The 15000-nt window shown below is 52.6% G+C and overlaps 1 protein-coding gene across 1 annotated transcript in view; it reads right to left on the reverse strand.

Annotated features, from left to right (window-relative positions):
• unc5cb (unc-5 netrin receptor Cb) overlaps positions 1–15000 on the reverse strand; it is a 130962-nt gene that overhangs the window by 55588 nt on the left and 60374 nt on the right. The gene's annotated exons all lie outside the window — the stretch shown is intronic.

The following is a 15000-nucleotide window of genomic DNA, read 5'->3' on the forward strand; positions in this document are numbered from 1 at the left end:
AGAGAACAGTGTGTTATTACTACTGTATCATCTTTGAATGGGATTTGGCGTCTATGTTCGTCTCCGAAATAAAGTGTGTCATCGAGATGTGTCACCCTCGATCATGTGACTGTCCTGAATGTTTACGCTTGTCTGACAGAACAGAGCACCACCCCAGCTGCTACAGGAGAGAGAGGGAGAGAGGGAGAGAGAGAGAGAGCGAGTGAGAGAAAGGGAGAGAGGGAGGTGACAGGATAACGTTTGCCTCACACACACCAGATCTTGTGACCTCAGGCTCTTGGCCTGGTTTTCCTCCATTCCTGGGATAGTTCTGCTGCAGACAGATACCCTTCCCTGTAATTACACCTTCCTTTCATCCCTCTGTCTTAAATGACACGCTCACACACACACACACACACACACACTTACACACACATACACACACACAGTCCCAGGCTCTGTCCAACTCAGTGGGTCTTTGAAGGAAGCCAGGAAGATGAAGCCTATTTGGCCAGCCCATTTGTCACCTCAGAACTATTCTATTCTTACCACTGAACCGGGAGGCATCAATTATTCACCAGCGTGCAAGATGGAACCCAAAGAGAATGAGAGAGAGAGAGAGAGAGAGAGAGAGAGAGAAGGGTGGTGACAGAGATATATAGAGAGGGATGAGGGAAGAGCAGACAGAGAGAGAGAAATCAACCAGACTGGAGACCGAAATCAGAGAGACCTGCTGAACTCTCCTGTCTCTTTATCCTCTCTCTCTCTCTCTCCTCTCTCTCTATTTCCTCCCCTCTCTCACCCTCTTTCCCCTCTCTCATCCCCCCCTCTCTCTTCTCTGTCAGAGGAGACCAGCAGTCTGGCCAGGGTGAGCATGTGACCGGGATGTTGTCTGGACAGTAAACAGTGTTCAGGAGGATATCTTCCCTCACATCTCTCCTCTCATATCTCCTCAACCAGACATCTCCATCTGTTCCTATCTCCTCCCAGCCCAGCCTCAGACCAGACCAGAACAGACCAGACCAGACCAGACCAGAACAGACCAGAACAGGCCAGACCAGGACAGGACTGCTTTAAAATGCCTCCCAGCTCTCATTCAGATTGAGCCTTGGGTGGGCGCCCCTGGAGCTCTGTGTGTGTGTGAGTGTGTGAGTGTGTGTGTGAGTGTGTGAGTGAGTGTGTGAGTGTGTGAGTGTGTGTGTGTGTGTGTGAGTGTGTGTGTGGGCAGAGGACAGGTACTAAGTCAGCTGAGCTACATGTTCATGGTCCTTCATTTTCTGTAGTCTCCATAAGACGTCCTACAGCCCAGTTGATCCTCTGGTCTGAAGCCTCCACTGTAATGAGAAGCTGTTTCAGATACAGACCAGCCTGTGGCTTCTACCCTTGCCTCTCCCCTGCCTGGCCCTCTCCCCTGCCTGGCCCTCTCCCCTGCCTGGCCCTCTCCCCTGCCTGTCCCTCTCCCCTGCCTGTCCCTCTCCCCTGCCTGGTCCTCTCCCCTGCCTGGCCCTCTCCCCTGCCTGGCCCTCTCCCCTGCCTGGTCCTCTCCCCTGCCTGGTCCTTTCCCCTGCCTGGCCCTCTCCCCTGCCTGTCCCTCTCCCCTGCCTGGCCCTCTCCCCTGCCTGGTCCTCTCCCCTGCCTGGCCCTCTCCCCTGCCTGGTCCTCTCCCCTGCCTGGCCCTCTCCCCTGCCTGGTCCTCTCCCCTGCCTGGTCCTCTCCCCTGCCTGGCCCTCTCCCCTGCCTGTCCCTCTCCCCTGCCTCACCCTCTCCCCTGCCTGGCCCTCTCCCCTGCCTGGCCCTCTCCCCTCACCAAAGAGTACTGACCCAGAAACAGACGTAGAAAAGTCCAGGAAACTCATTAAACACTGATTTAGCCTCAGTTCTCTCGCTATTCTCTCTATCTTTGCATCTCCTGGCTCCCTCGCTTTTTCTTCCTCTCCCTCTCTCCCTCTCTCTCTCTCTCTCTCTCTCTCTGCTGGACTGGAGGCTAGGAGATCAGAAACAGGAATGAAAGAATAACCAGCCCCTTCCCAGACGCACAGTCACAGTCGCAAACACACAACTAGAATTCATCAACTTCCACTGCACAAGAAATAATAAATAGGTTACAACAGAAGCAGCCCTCGAGTGCAAACCAGCGCCGAAATGATACAAAATAAACACAAGAGTGAAAAGACGGAGGCTGCTGAACACCACAAAGTCTCTCTTGTGACTAGAACACAGAGCAACGTCCCTCTCGCATCGTCTCTGGTCCGCTCACTCCGCTGCGACGCATCCTTACATCTTTACAGACCTAAAAAAGAATGACTGACTGGCTAGCTCGCGCTTTGTTCCGCTCTGCTCACCACAGAGCACGCGGAGACAGAGAAGACTTCAGCCTGGAAAACAAAAGAAGAAGAAGAATATGTAGAAGAAGAAAAAAAAATATGAACTCGTTTTTAAAAATTAAAATCGGTAGCTAACTTTCAACTCCAATAACACGAAGTTAAGCGCCTCCAAACATAATCACTCCAATTTGAGGGAGCCGGTCTTCAGAATGACTGCATAAGTTATCACCACCCTGCTCTGCTTCAAAGAAAAACGCAGCAATGCAGTTGTGTTTACGGTCTCATTAGAATTGTGAGTTTCCAGTAAAAAAACTATTTAAGAAGCCATATGCCCTCCTTGTTTCATTTGCAATATGGATTTTTCTCAAGCATTTGCAATTCTTGAAATGGATTGTAATCTTAGATATTTTCCATAAATTGCTTCCATCTTGAGGGTTTGAATTTTCATAAAATATGTCCTTGAAGCACTTTTATTCAAAAGCTATTTTCTTCCATAATTGGAGTAAGTTTTCTTAATTCATGTTGCAGTACTTTTTATCACTGAATATGTAAGATCAATTAAAAATCCTTGAATACTATATTAATCATTCTAACTTGCACATTACCACTATCAGAAAGATAGGCAAACATTTTACCAAATCCTCCAGCTATCTTATATATTTATTTGGGGGGGGTAAATGTTTTTTTTTACTGCAACTGTATTCACATCATCCAGTCCGTCCATCCGTCATCCAGCCATCCAGCCAGCCAGCCATCCAGCCAGCAAGCTATCCAGTCAGACAGACAGACAGACAGACAGACAGACAGACAGACAGACAGACAGACAGACAGACAACCAACCAACCAGCCAGCCAGCCAGCCAGCCATCCAGCCAGCCAGCCAGCCAGCCAGCCAGACAACCAGCCAGCCAGCCAGTCAGTCAGTCAGTCAGCCATACAACCAGTCAACCAGTTCAAGCACACCCTTCCCACACACACACACCCCTCCTTTTACATACACACACCTCCCTCTCACACACACACACACACACACACACACACCCCATATCAAACCCTGTGTGTGTGTGTGTGTGTTCAGGAGAGAGGGTGCTTGTCTCTCCATGGAGAACACTGTGGTCCTTCCTAATGGCCTGCCCAATTAAGCTGGCTTCTCCCTGGCCAGCAGGCCTCCTGCAGCTTCTCTATGGTCACATCTCTTCAGAGATGCAGCGGAACGCTTCCAACGAACATTCACCACTGTGAACCTCAGACACAGCAGACCGAGAGAGAGAGGGAGGGAGAGAGAAAGAGAGAGAGAGGGGGGGGAGAGAGACAGAGAGAGGAAGGGAGGGATGGAGAGAGGGAGGGAGGGATGAGAGATTGAGAGAGAAATAGACAGAGAGAGGGAGGGAGGGAGAGGGCGTTTTCAAAGGGGAAGGAAGAACAGAAACCATGTCTTTTTGAAACTCTGAGTCAAAACCACATTTTAAAATGGTGCATCTATTTGTCTGTATATCTGTCTGCCTGTCTGTGCACCTGTCTGTCTGTCTGTCTCACATTTCTGCGTTCCTGTCTGTGTGGTCTGGTAGAGAGAGTGTTTGCAGTGAAACTGGTAAAGTGTGTGTGTGTGTGTGTGGGGTGGGGGGGGTCTGGAAGAGAGAGTGTTGTGATGAGTGTGTTAAAGAGTGTGTGAGTGTGGTTCTGGTAGAGAGAGTGTGTGAGTGTGGTTCTGGTAGAGAGAGTGTGTTGTGTGTCTGATAGAGTGTGTTTCGTCGTGTGTCTTCATAAGGAGGCGTTGCAGCAGTAGATCAAGCAGGTTTCTCTCTGTGTGTGTGATAACAGCCGGCCAGGCCAGTCTTTCTCCCTGACGCCACCAGTGAGATAAGCACCCCTAGAACTGTGCGGCGTCCAGATTTACTGCCCTCAGGAAGGCAGTGCATCAAGCAGCCCTGGTTTCCCTTCCGTCAGGGGGGAGTCAAGCGTGAACACGGGGGAACGCCGGCGTAAATCTTCCTCCTCTTCCTTTCTTCTCGTGTGTTCGCCCTCCCTTTGCTTCTCATCCTCCCCTAGTCTTCCCTGTCTCTCGTTCCGTCTCTCTGATTCTCGCCCTCGTCATGATGGAGTGGGACGGGAAGAGAGAGAGAAAGAGAGAGAGAGAGAGAGAGAGAGAGAGAGAGAGAGGCTAGAGAGAGAGAGATAGAGGCTAGAGAGAGAGAGAGAGAGGCTAGAGAGAGAGAGAGAGAGAGAGAGAGAGAGAGAGAGAGAGACAGAGACAGAGAGAGAGAGAGAGAGAGAGAGAGAGAGAGAGAGAGAGAGAGAGAGAGAGAGAGAGAGAGGCTAGAGAGAAGGAGGACAGGATGGAGAGAGATGGAGAGATAAGAGAGATACAGTGAGGAGAGAGGATTCAGGGAAGGGAGAGGCCAGAAAGATGAGAGAGAGGAGGAGGAGATGATGAGAGAGAGGAGGAGATGATGAGAGAGAGGAGGAGGAGATGATGAGAGAGAGGAGGAGATGATGAGAGAGAGGAGGAGGAGATGATGAGAGAGAGGAGGAGATGATGAGAGAGAGGAGGAGATGATGAGAGAGAGGAGGAGATGATGAGAGAGAGGAGGAGGAGATGATGAGAGAGAGGAGGAGGAGATGATGAGAGAGAGGAGGAGATGATGAGAGAGAGGAGGAGGAGATGATGAGAGAGAGGAGGAGGAGATGATGAGAGAGAGGAGGAGATGATGAGAGAGAGGAGGAGGAGATGATGAGAGAGAGGAGGAGGAGATGATGAGAGAGAGGAGGAGGAGATGAGAGAGAGGAGGAGATGATGAGAGAGAGGAGGAGATGATGAGAGAGAGGAGGAGATGATGAGAGAGAGGAGGAGATGATGAGAGAGAGGAGGAGATGATGAGAGAGAGGAGGAGATGATGAGAGAGAGGAGGAGATGATGAGAGAGAGGAGGAGATGATGAGAGAGAGGAGGAGGAGATGAGAGAGAGGAGGAGATGATGAGAGAGAGGAGGAGATGATGAGAGAGAGGAGGAGGAGATGAGAGAGAGGAGGAGATGATGAGAGAGAGGAGGAGATGATGAGAGAGAGGAGGAGGAGATGATGAGAGAGAGGAGGAGATGAGAGAGAGGAGGAGATGATGAGAGAGAGGAGGAGATGATGAGAGAGAGGAGGAGATGATGAGAGAGAGGAGGAGGAGATGATGAGAGAGAGGAGGAGATGATGAGAGAGAGGAGGAGATGATGAGAGAGAGGAGGAGGAGATGATGAGAGAGAGGAGGAGATGAGAGAGAGGAGGAGATGATGAGAGAGAGGAGGAGATGATGAGAGAGAGGAGGAGATGATGAGAGAGAGGAGGAGGAGATGATGAGAGAGAGGAGGAGATGATGAGAGAGAGGAGGAGATGATGAGAGAGAGGAGGAGGATATGGATGGGCACACAGTGGACTCGGGGAAGAGGCTCACTGTAGAATTCCTTTTGGTCAACATACACACCAAATGAGAATATGTACTGTGCAGTATCTGCCTTATCAGTCTCCCAGTGTGTTCACAGAAGATACGCCATAGTTAAATCTAGCAGAGATTGTCTTGATCAATGGTAAAGACTGCTTTTAATCAATACTGGCTTGTATTGGATTACAGTAAGACCCTTGGACCCTAATCAATATTGATGACTTAGTTCCAACCAATAGGCACTAACCCCCCCCCCCCCCATCCCACCCCCCCCCCCCCACACACACACACCTCACAAACCTACACACACACCTCACTAACACGTACACACCTGTTAAACACACTTCACACACACACACACACCTCACAAACCCACACACAGTACTGCCCCCCCCCCCCAGACTACCCTCCTTCCCCTATCAGACATATTGAGAGAACCTCTTCACACACAGTCAAATAAAACCAAATGAATAATTCAATCGGGTCATTCTGGAGAAGTCCAGTTCAAGCCTCTCAACTTTAACAGAGTAAGTGATGTAATTGGAGAAATGAATCAGCGCTAAACTGAATTTGCGGGCCTCTGCAAGCTGCAGATGAACGGGCTGGAATGAGAGAGTGGGTCAAGATAAGCTTTACAAAAGGGCGCGGTGAGAGAGGGAATGTTCTGGATGAATATGCGTGTGTCTCTGATGTGTGGGCCAGGACAAGCTGCCTTCAGGTTAGGGAACAGAATCATCCCACACCAGAGACACACAGGCAAATATAACCAAAGAAAATGTCAAAAGTAAATGAAAGTTAATGCAAAAATGTAGCACAGTTTTTACTTCTGTCTCTCTCTGTCTCTCTCTCTCTCTGTCTCTCTCTCTCTCTGTCTCTCTCTCTCTCTGTCTCTCTCTCTGTCTCTCTCTCTGTCTCTCTCTCTCTGTCCCTATCTCTCTGTCTCTCTCTCTGTCTCTCTCTCTCTCTCTCTCTCTCTCTCTCTCTCTCTCTCTCTCTCTCTCTCTCTCTCTCTCTCTCTCTCTCTCTCTCTGTCTCTCTCTCTGTCTCTCTCTGTCTCTCAATGTCTCTCTCTCTCTGTCTCTCTCTCTGTCTCTCTCTCTGTCTCTCTCTGTCTCTCTCTCAATGTCTCTCTCTCTCTGTCTGTCTCTCTCTGTCTGTCTCTCTCTGTCTCTCTCTTTGGTGTTTGATCTTGACCGTCCCCCTCTCCCACGCCACGGGTCTTTGGCCATGCTCAGGAAGGAGGGGGTTGGGGATGGTGCGTGGGGTGTGTGTGTGGGAGGGGGGGATTGTGCTGTGTGAGTCAGTGTGTGTGTGAGTGAGTGTGTTTGTGTGAGTGTGTGTGTGTGTGTGTTCTCTCGGACAGATGCCCCCACGCCAGGGCTTGGCTCGGGCGCAATGTCATCACGAAGCGGAGGTGGCAAGGTCATTCTGGGTTGGGAACATATCCACATTTAGAGTACGACAACCAGTGGATTAGTTGGGGAGGAGGTGGGAATGAGAGAGACAGAAAGAAGGAGAGGGAGAGAGTGAGACAGAGAGAGAGTGACAGAGAGAGGGAGAAAGAGAGTGAGAGACAGAGAGAGAGAGAGACAGAGAGAGGGAGAGAGAGAGGGAGGGAGAGAGAAAGAGAGACAGAGAGAGACAGAAAGAGACAGAGAGAGACAGAGAGAGGGAGAGACAGGGAGAGAGAGAGAGAGAGAGAGAGAGAGAGAGAGAGAGGGGGAGAGAGAGAAAGAGAGGGGGGAGAGAGAGAGAGAGAGGGAGAGACAGAGAGAGACAGAAAGAGACAGAGAGAGAGAGACAGAGAGAGGGAGAGAGAGAGGGAGAGACAGAAAGAGACCGAGAGAGACAGAAAGAGACAGAGAGACCGAGAGAGGGAGAGAGAGAGACAGGGAGATACAGGGAGAGAGACAGGGAGAGACAGGGAGAGAGAGAGAGAGACAGGGAGAGAGAGAGAGAGAGAGAGAGAGAGAGAGAGAGAGAGAGAGAGAGAGAGAGAGAGAGAGAGAGAGAGAGAGAGAGAGAGAGACAGGGAGTAGCTGTAGTGTCCGGTGAGACGCCTGGGTGATCAGGAGAGCCCTGACAGACAGAGACAGCAGCACAGGGAGAGAGTAGCTTCTCCTCATGTCATTAGTGGTCCCAGGTGTGCCCCGCTGGGACCATATGCCAGAGGGAACCACACCAAGGCAGCAGGAGGGAGGGACCGAGAGTCAGAACCGACACACTCCATGGACCAAAGTACATGGTATAAATCAGCTTTCACTGCCAGACGGATGGATGGACGGACAGACAGACAGACGGACAGTGAGAGGAAGATCAAGAAAAAGAGAAAAAGCTAGAGACAGTATTAAGGGACAGGACAAAGAGTGACAGATGAAGAAAGAGAGAGAGAGAGAGAGAGAGAGAGAGAGAGAGAGAGAGAGAGAAGGAGAGGAAGGAGGGAAGGAAGGAAGGAAGGAAGGAAGGAAGGAAGGAAGGAAGGAGGGAGGGAGGGAGGGAGGGAGGGAGGGAGGGAGGGAGGGAGGGAGGGAGGGAGGGAGGGAGGGAGGGAGGGAGGGAGGGAGGGAGGGAAAGGGAGGAAGGGAGAGAAAGGGAGAGAGAGAAAGGGAGAGAGAGGGAGGGAGAGGGATAGAGGGAGGGAAACAGAGCGAGGCATCAACATTCTCTTTCTATTACCATGGGAAGTGATACCAACTGTGCCAATATGAAAGATTTATTCCCAGGGTGTCATGGAAACGAACACTCAGTGAAGCAGGAATACAAAGGCTGTGTGAGTAAAATAACGAGCCGAACCTTGGTTTTACTACTCTTCCCCTTCCTGTTTACCTACCTCACTTCCTGTTACCTGCAGGAAGACAATGTAGGCAGGGCCTGGAGAGTTGGAGAGCAGTCTGCTGAAGAACTTAAGGCTTCTTTAAAGAGACTGTGTGTTTGTGTGTGTATGTGTGAACTAAAGAGAACAACTTTTCTATTTACTGTGTGAGCCCTTTGCTCTCTTCTAGTTATTTTTCCTCTCTTCTTCTCACTGTCTTCAGTGTTTCTATCTCTCCCCTCTTTCTTCGCTCTCCTTTCTCCCTCTATCTCTCTCTCTCTCCCCTCTCTCCTTTCTCTCAGTATCTCTCCTCTCTCTCTCTCCCTTTCTCTGAAAAGCCATTTTGGTGCTTGATTGGAGTATGATGCTGCTACTTAGAGAGTCGTTCCATCAGCGCTGAGGGGGCAGAGGCGAGAGGGAGGAGAGGAGAGAGGGGGGAGAGGAAAGCTCCAGAGGAGTGGTGGCTCCCCGGGGCGCTGTAGCCTTGATGGGTGAGCTGTCAAACGCCCCATTGTCCAAATTACCCAGCAAGCACCGTGTCACCAGCCGAAACTAATTTATGGCGCTCTGTGGTGCGGCAGCGCCATCGGTCTGGGAACTGGAGGAGGAGGAGAAGGAGGAGGAGGAGAAGGAGGAGGAGGAGGAGAAGGAGGAGGAGGAGAAGGAGGAGGAGGAGGAGGAGAAGGAGGAGGAGGAGAAGGAGGAGGAGGAGCTGGAGGAGGAGGAGAAGGAGGAGGAGGAGCTGGAGGAGAAGGAGGAGGAGGAGAAGGAGGAGGAGGAGGAGGAGAAGGAGGAGGAGGAGGAGAAGGAGGAGGAGGAGAAGGAGGAGGAGGAGGAGGAGAAGGAGAAGGAGGAGGAGGAGGAGGAGAAGGAGGAGAGGAGGAAGGGCGAAGAGAAGAGGAAAAGGAAGAAGGTGGGGCAAGGAGGAGGAGGGAAAAGGGGGAAGAACATGAGAGAGGGGAGGAGGAAGTAAGGAGGAGGAGAGGGGGGAGGAAAGAATATGGGAGGAGGAAGGAGAAGGAAAGAAGGAGATGGGAGGGAGAGGCAAAGAGGAGAGCGAGAAGGAAGGAAAACAGGCTACAGGAGAGGGGAGGGAGCAGGACAAAAGGAGAGGGTGGACAGATGGAAACAAAATAGTAGGAGGCGAAGAAGGGGAGGAAGAGGAGGAGGAGGAGAAAGAGGAGAAGAAGGGGAGGAGGAAGAAGAAGATAGGCTTTAGGAGGCAGAGCGATGGCCCTCCCTTAGAGGACAGCCTCCACAGGAAAGCAGGCAGAGCCAAGGTAAACACAGCTGTCTGGATTCCTCCATCAGCCTGGGACAGACACACACACACACCCACACACACACACACACATACACACACACACACACAGACGCACACCCGCTTGTTCCTGAGCTGTAGATATTGCAATCAGTTCCTCTTTGACAATTGTCATTGTCTTTAAACCTGCCATCTCCATGCATGCTAATACACTTAGAGACCTTATTCCTTCATAATGCACACACGCACAGTCACACAGTCACACACACACTACTGAAAGCGCCCACAGTAAACAGAGAGTTTGTGCTTGACCACTCCTCAGCTCTAATGACGTCCCCCTCCCTCCTCTCCCCTCCCTCCTCTCCCCTCCCTCCCTCCTCTCCCCTCCCCCCCTGCCCCCCCCAGCCCCATTGTGTCCGTCCTGGTGTGACGCGTCCCAGCCCCGGGTGACCGGAGCCAAACAGGGGCGTCACCTCCCTGGCCGTGTGCTGACGGGCCAATCCAAGCCTGTCAGGGGACACAAGCCCCGCCCCCTTGGAGGGACTCGCCGCGGGCCACGCCCTCTTAACTGGCGAGGGGCAGTGGGCAGCTCTGCCCCTCCACACTCCTCCCATCCCTCCCCTCCATCCCCTCCCATCCCCTCCCATCCCCTCCATCCCCTCCATCCCCTCCCTCCCCTCCATCCCTCCCTCCCATCCCTCCCATCCCTCCCATCCCTCCCCTCCATCCCCTCCCATCCCCTCCCATCCCCTCCATCCCCTCCATCCCCTCCCTCCCCTCCATCCCTCCCATCCCTCCCATCCCTCCCCTCCATCCCCTCCATCCCTCCATCCCCTCCTCTCCTGTCCAGTATTCAGTTTACAGCCAATTAGCAAATCAGAAGAGGTGTAACGATCAGCAATGACCAGTTCACTCTTACATTAACAATGACCATGATGCCACATGAGTCCCTGTAGCTTATCACACACAGAAGAAGCACACACACACTCTCAGTCCAAATCCTCATATCTTCCTCCGTCTTTGAATCCCTTTTTCTTTGTCCCCCCCACCCCACACACACACACACACAAAACCTTCCTTTCATACACACATAGAAAGATGACACTTGGGCACACCCCTACAGTACACACACACACACACACACACACATATGATGGAAAGGGCATTGTGTGCGCCCACTACACACACGCTGCCAAGGATGATGATGATAATTAGCAAGAGCAACAACAGCAGACAGGACCATTACACTGTCAGTCTTCACTCAACACACAGGACACAACATGAGAGAGGGGGGGGGGGGGGGGCTACACACACACACACACAGATACACACAGACAGATACAGCACACACACACACAGTCAGAGACACACACATACACACATACTGACTCTCACTCACACACACACACACACACACACACACACACGCAAACACAGACACCCCCCCCCCCAAATAAAAATGAAATGAACAGACATATTCATCACAAATGTGCAGACATTTCAGAACCGTCCTGCAGGAGAGAAGTAAATACTGTGATAATGTGAGAGAGAGAGAGAGAGAGAGAGAGAGAGAGAGAGAGAGAGAGAGAGAGAGAACGTGTGTGTGTTTGAGAGAGAGAGAGAGAGAGAGTGTGTGTTTGAGAGAGAGAGACATAGAGAGAGAGAGACAGAGAGAGACAGAGAGAGACAGAGAGAGAGAGACAGAGAGAGAGAGTATGTGTGTGTCAGTATGTGTGAGACATGGTCCCTGGAGCTCAGTCTATTCTGCCTGACTGTCACTAAGTGTAGCTGCTGGTATCTCCCCAGAGATAGCCTGTCCCCCCTCTTCCCTCTCCTCCCCAGCTCACACCCTCTCCCCCTCCTACCCACCCTAACTTTCACCCTCTCCTCCCTCTCCTCCCCACCCTAACTTTCACCCTCTCCTCCCTCTCCTCCCCACCCTAACTTTCACCCTCTCCTCCCTCTCCTCCCCACCCTAACTTTCACCCTCTCCTCCCTCTCCTCCCCACCCTAACTTTCACCCTCTCCTCCTCCCTCTCCTCCCCACCCTAACTTTCACCCTCTCGTCCTCCCTCTCCTCACCTCGGCCAAACCCTCCCCATCTCTCCTGTTCTCTACTCTCCTCCTCACCCCACACCTCTCCACCTCTCCACCTCTCCACCTCTCCTCCTCACCCCACACCTCTCCACCTCTCCTCCTCACCCCACACCTCTCCACCTCTCCTCCTCACCCCACACCTCTCCACCTCTCCTCCTCACCCCACACCTGTCCACCTCTCCTCCTCACCCCACACCTGTCCACCTCTCCTCCTCACCCCACACCTCTCCACCTCTCCTCCTCACCCCACACCTCTCCACCTCTCCTCCTCACCCCACACCTCTCCACCTCTCCTCCTCACCCCACACCTCTCCACCTCTCCTCCTCACCCCACACCTCTCCACCTCTCCTCCTCACCCCACACCTCTCCACCTCTCCTCCTCACCCCACACCTCTCCACCTCTCCTCCTCACCCCACACCTCTCCACCTCTCCTCCTCACCCCACACCTCTCCACCTCTCCTCCTCACCCCACACCTGTCCACCTCTCCTCCTCACCCCACACCTGTCCACCTCTCCTCCTCACCCCACACCTCTCCACCTCTCCTCCTCACCCCACACCTCTCCACCTCTCCTCCTCACCCCACACCTCTCCACCTCTCCTCCTCACCCCACACCTCTCCACCTCTCCTCCTCACCCCACACCTGTCCACCTCTCCTCCTCACCCCACACCTCTCCTCCTCACCCCACACCTCTCCACCTCTCCACCTCTCCACCTCTCCTCCTCTCCTCCTCACCCCACACCTCTCCACCTCTCCTCCTCACCCCACACCTCTCCACCTCTCCTCCTCACCCCACACCTCTCCACCTCTCCTCCTCACCCCACACCTCTCCACCTTTCCTCCTCACCCCACACCTCTCCACCTCTCCTCCTCACCCCACACCTCTCCACCTCTCCTCCTCACCCCACACCTCTCCACCTCTCCTCCTCACCCCACACCTCTCCACCTCTCCTCCTCACCCCACACCTGTCCACCTCTCCTCCTCACCCCACACCTGTCCACCTCACCTCCACCCCTCCTCTCCTCTACTCTCCTCTCCTCTCAGATAATGAGGGGACAGAGATGATGAGGAGATGCAGCAGGCTGTAACATACCATGCCAGAACAACACTTCACACAACATTAAGGTGTGCTAATGCTTTCCTATGGATGTGTGGGTGTACACTTGTATGTTTGTGCACACAGACACGTGTGTGTGTGTGTGTGTGTACAGTGTGTGTGTGGAAGGGGTGGATGATGGTTGAATTAATGTGACAAGGCAGGTGTAATACAGAGTCATAAATCTCAGCCTCAGGACCAGAGAGAGAACAGAGGGCGACACATGAAAGACACACACACACACACACATACACACACACACACACACACACACACACACACACACACACACACACACACACACACTGGGCCAAGACCAGCAGCACCATACAGCTGATAATACAAGCTGGTCTTCAGTAGTGGTGACTAATAGACATGACTCTTATATCTACCTTAGGGTAGGGTTAGGATCTGCTACACAGCCACACACACACACACACAGGTACACACACACACAGCCACACACACACGCAGGGGCAGACATACACACACGTATTGCGCAGAAACACATACACACACATTCTCGTAGAAACAGTCACACATGCATCTGTTCAGTATGCACGCACATACACACACACAGACATAAATATGCAATATCTACTCTAAGATCTTTTGTGTTTTTTTTTGTTGCTCAACTATGCCACCAGCTCTTGTTTTTGATATGACTGTAATAGTGTTAAAATGCTAATGCTATTACACATGAGGCAAGCTCATCCAACATTATAATGAATCCCATAGATAAGCCAGTGAAAAGATGCTGCAACTGGAGACAGGGGGGACGTAAACCAGACAAAGACACACCTACTGTACACACACACACACACACACACACACAGCACTGTGTTAATGGACCTGTTAAAGAAATGACACTTGATGGTGTAGGGGGAGGAGGACTTGAGTGTATGTGTGTGTAAGTGTGTGTGTGCGTGTGTGTATTTAAGGGGGGGGCTACAGTGCATTAGAGAGTCACACACAGCTATTGTCACCAGGGGACCTGCCACAGCCTGTGATTTTACCCCCCTCCACGACCCCCGCCTCCCTCCCGACACCCCCTGCCCCCACCGCCCCCCTCTCAGTGGTGAAGTAGGTCAACCAGATATAATGGAAGGCCAATGAGGGGCAAGTGTCCCCCCACCACCAGCAGCCCCTCGTCCTCACACACACACACACCTCAGGGAGGCAGGGGCAGGGGAGAGAGAGAGGGAGAGAGAGAGAAGGATGGGAGGGAAGGAGGGACTGAGGGAGAGAGAGAGAGAGAGAGAGGGAGGGAGGGAGGGAGGGAGGGAGGGAGGGAGGGAGGGAGGGAGGGAGGGAGGGAGGGAGGGAGGGAGGGAGGGAGGGAGGGAGGGAGGGAGGGAGGGAGGGAGGGAGAGAGGGAGAGAGGGAGAGAGGGAGAGAGGGAGAGAGGGAGAGAGGGAGAGAGGGAGAGAGGGAGGGAGGGACCCCCCGTAGACAGCTAGACCTCTACAGAGAACCAGCCACAACACTAACCCCCAACCAGCCCCAACACCTTTCTGCTTCAGCAAAGTCTCTGCCTGCCACTGTGCACTGTGCTTCCACACACACAAACACACACACACACACATACAGGTTGCCCTTGAGTGTTGTTCAAATCGGGGATATGTGCACAGTTGGAGAACCAGGAGAACAAGTGGGTGTTTAGAGCTGGCTGATGGGAACAAATGGCTGGTGAAATGAAAGGGGGAGGAAGAGGAGGAGGAGGAGGAAGGGAAGAACAAAGCATACTGAGAGAGCCCGGAGGTTGGGGCGGAGGCTGGGGCGGAGGCTGGGGCGGAGGCTGGCGTAGGAAGAAACGCTGCTGGGATCCTGTCACACACACACGTACGGACACACACATGCACACACACACGTACGGACACGTACATGCACACTGTCACACGCACACAGCTGAAGGAAATTAAGGATCATTTCTTTTTAAAAGACTTAACACAAGGTGATAGACTCACCACACCCTCCTCAATATATACTCTCTCACACTTGCT

This window comes from Hypomesus nipponensis, chromosome 22 (assembly GCF_054491055.1).
Source record: "Hypomesus nipponensis isolate SF chromosome 22, ASM5449105v1, whole genome shotgun sequence".
NCBI lineage: Eukaryota > Metazoa > Chordata > Actinopteri > Osmeriformes > Osmeridae > Hypomesus > Hypomesus nipponensis.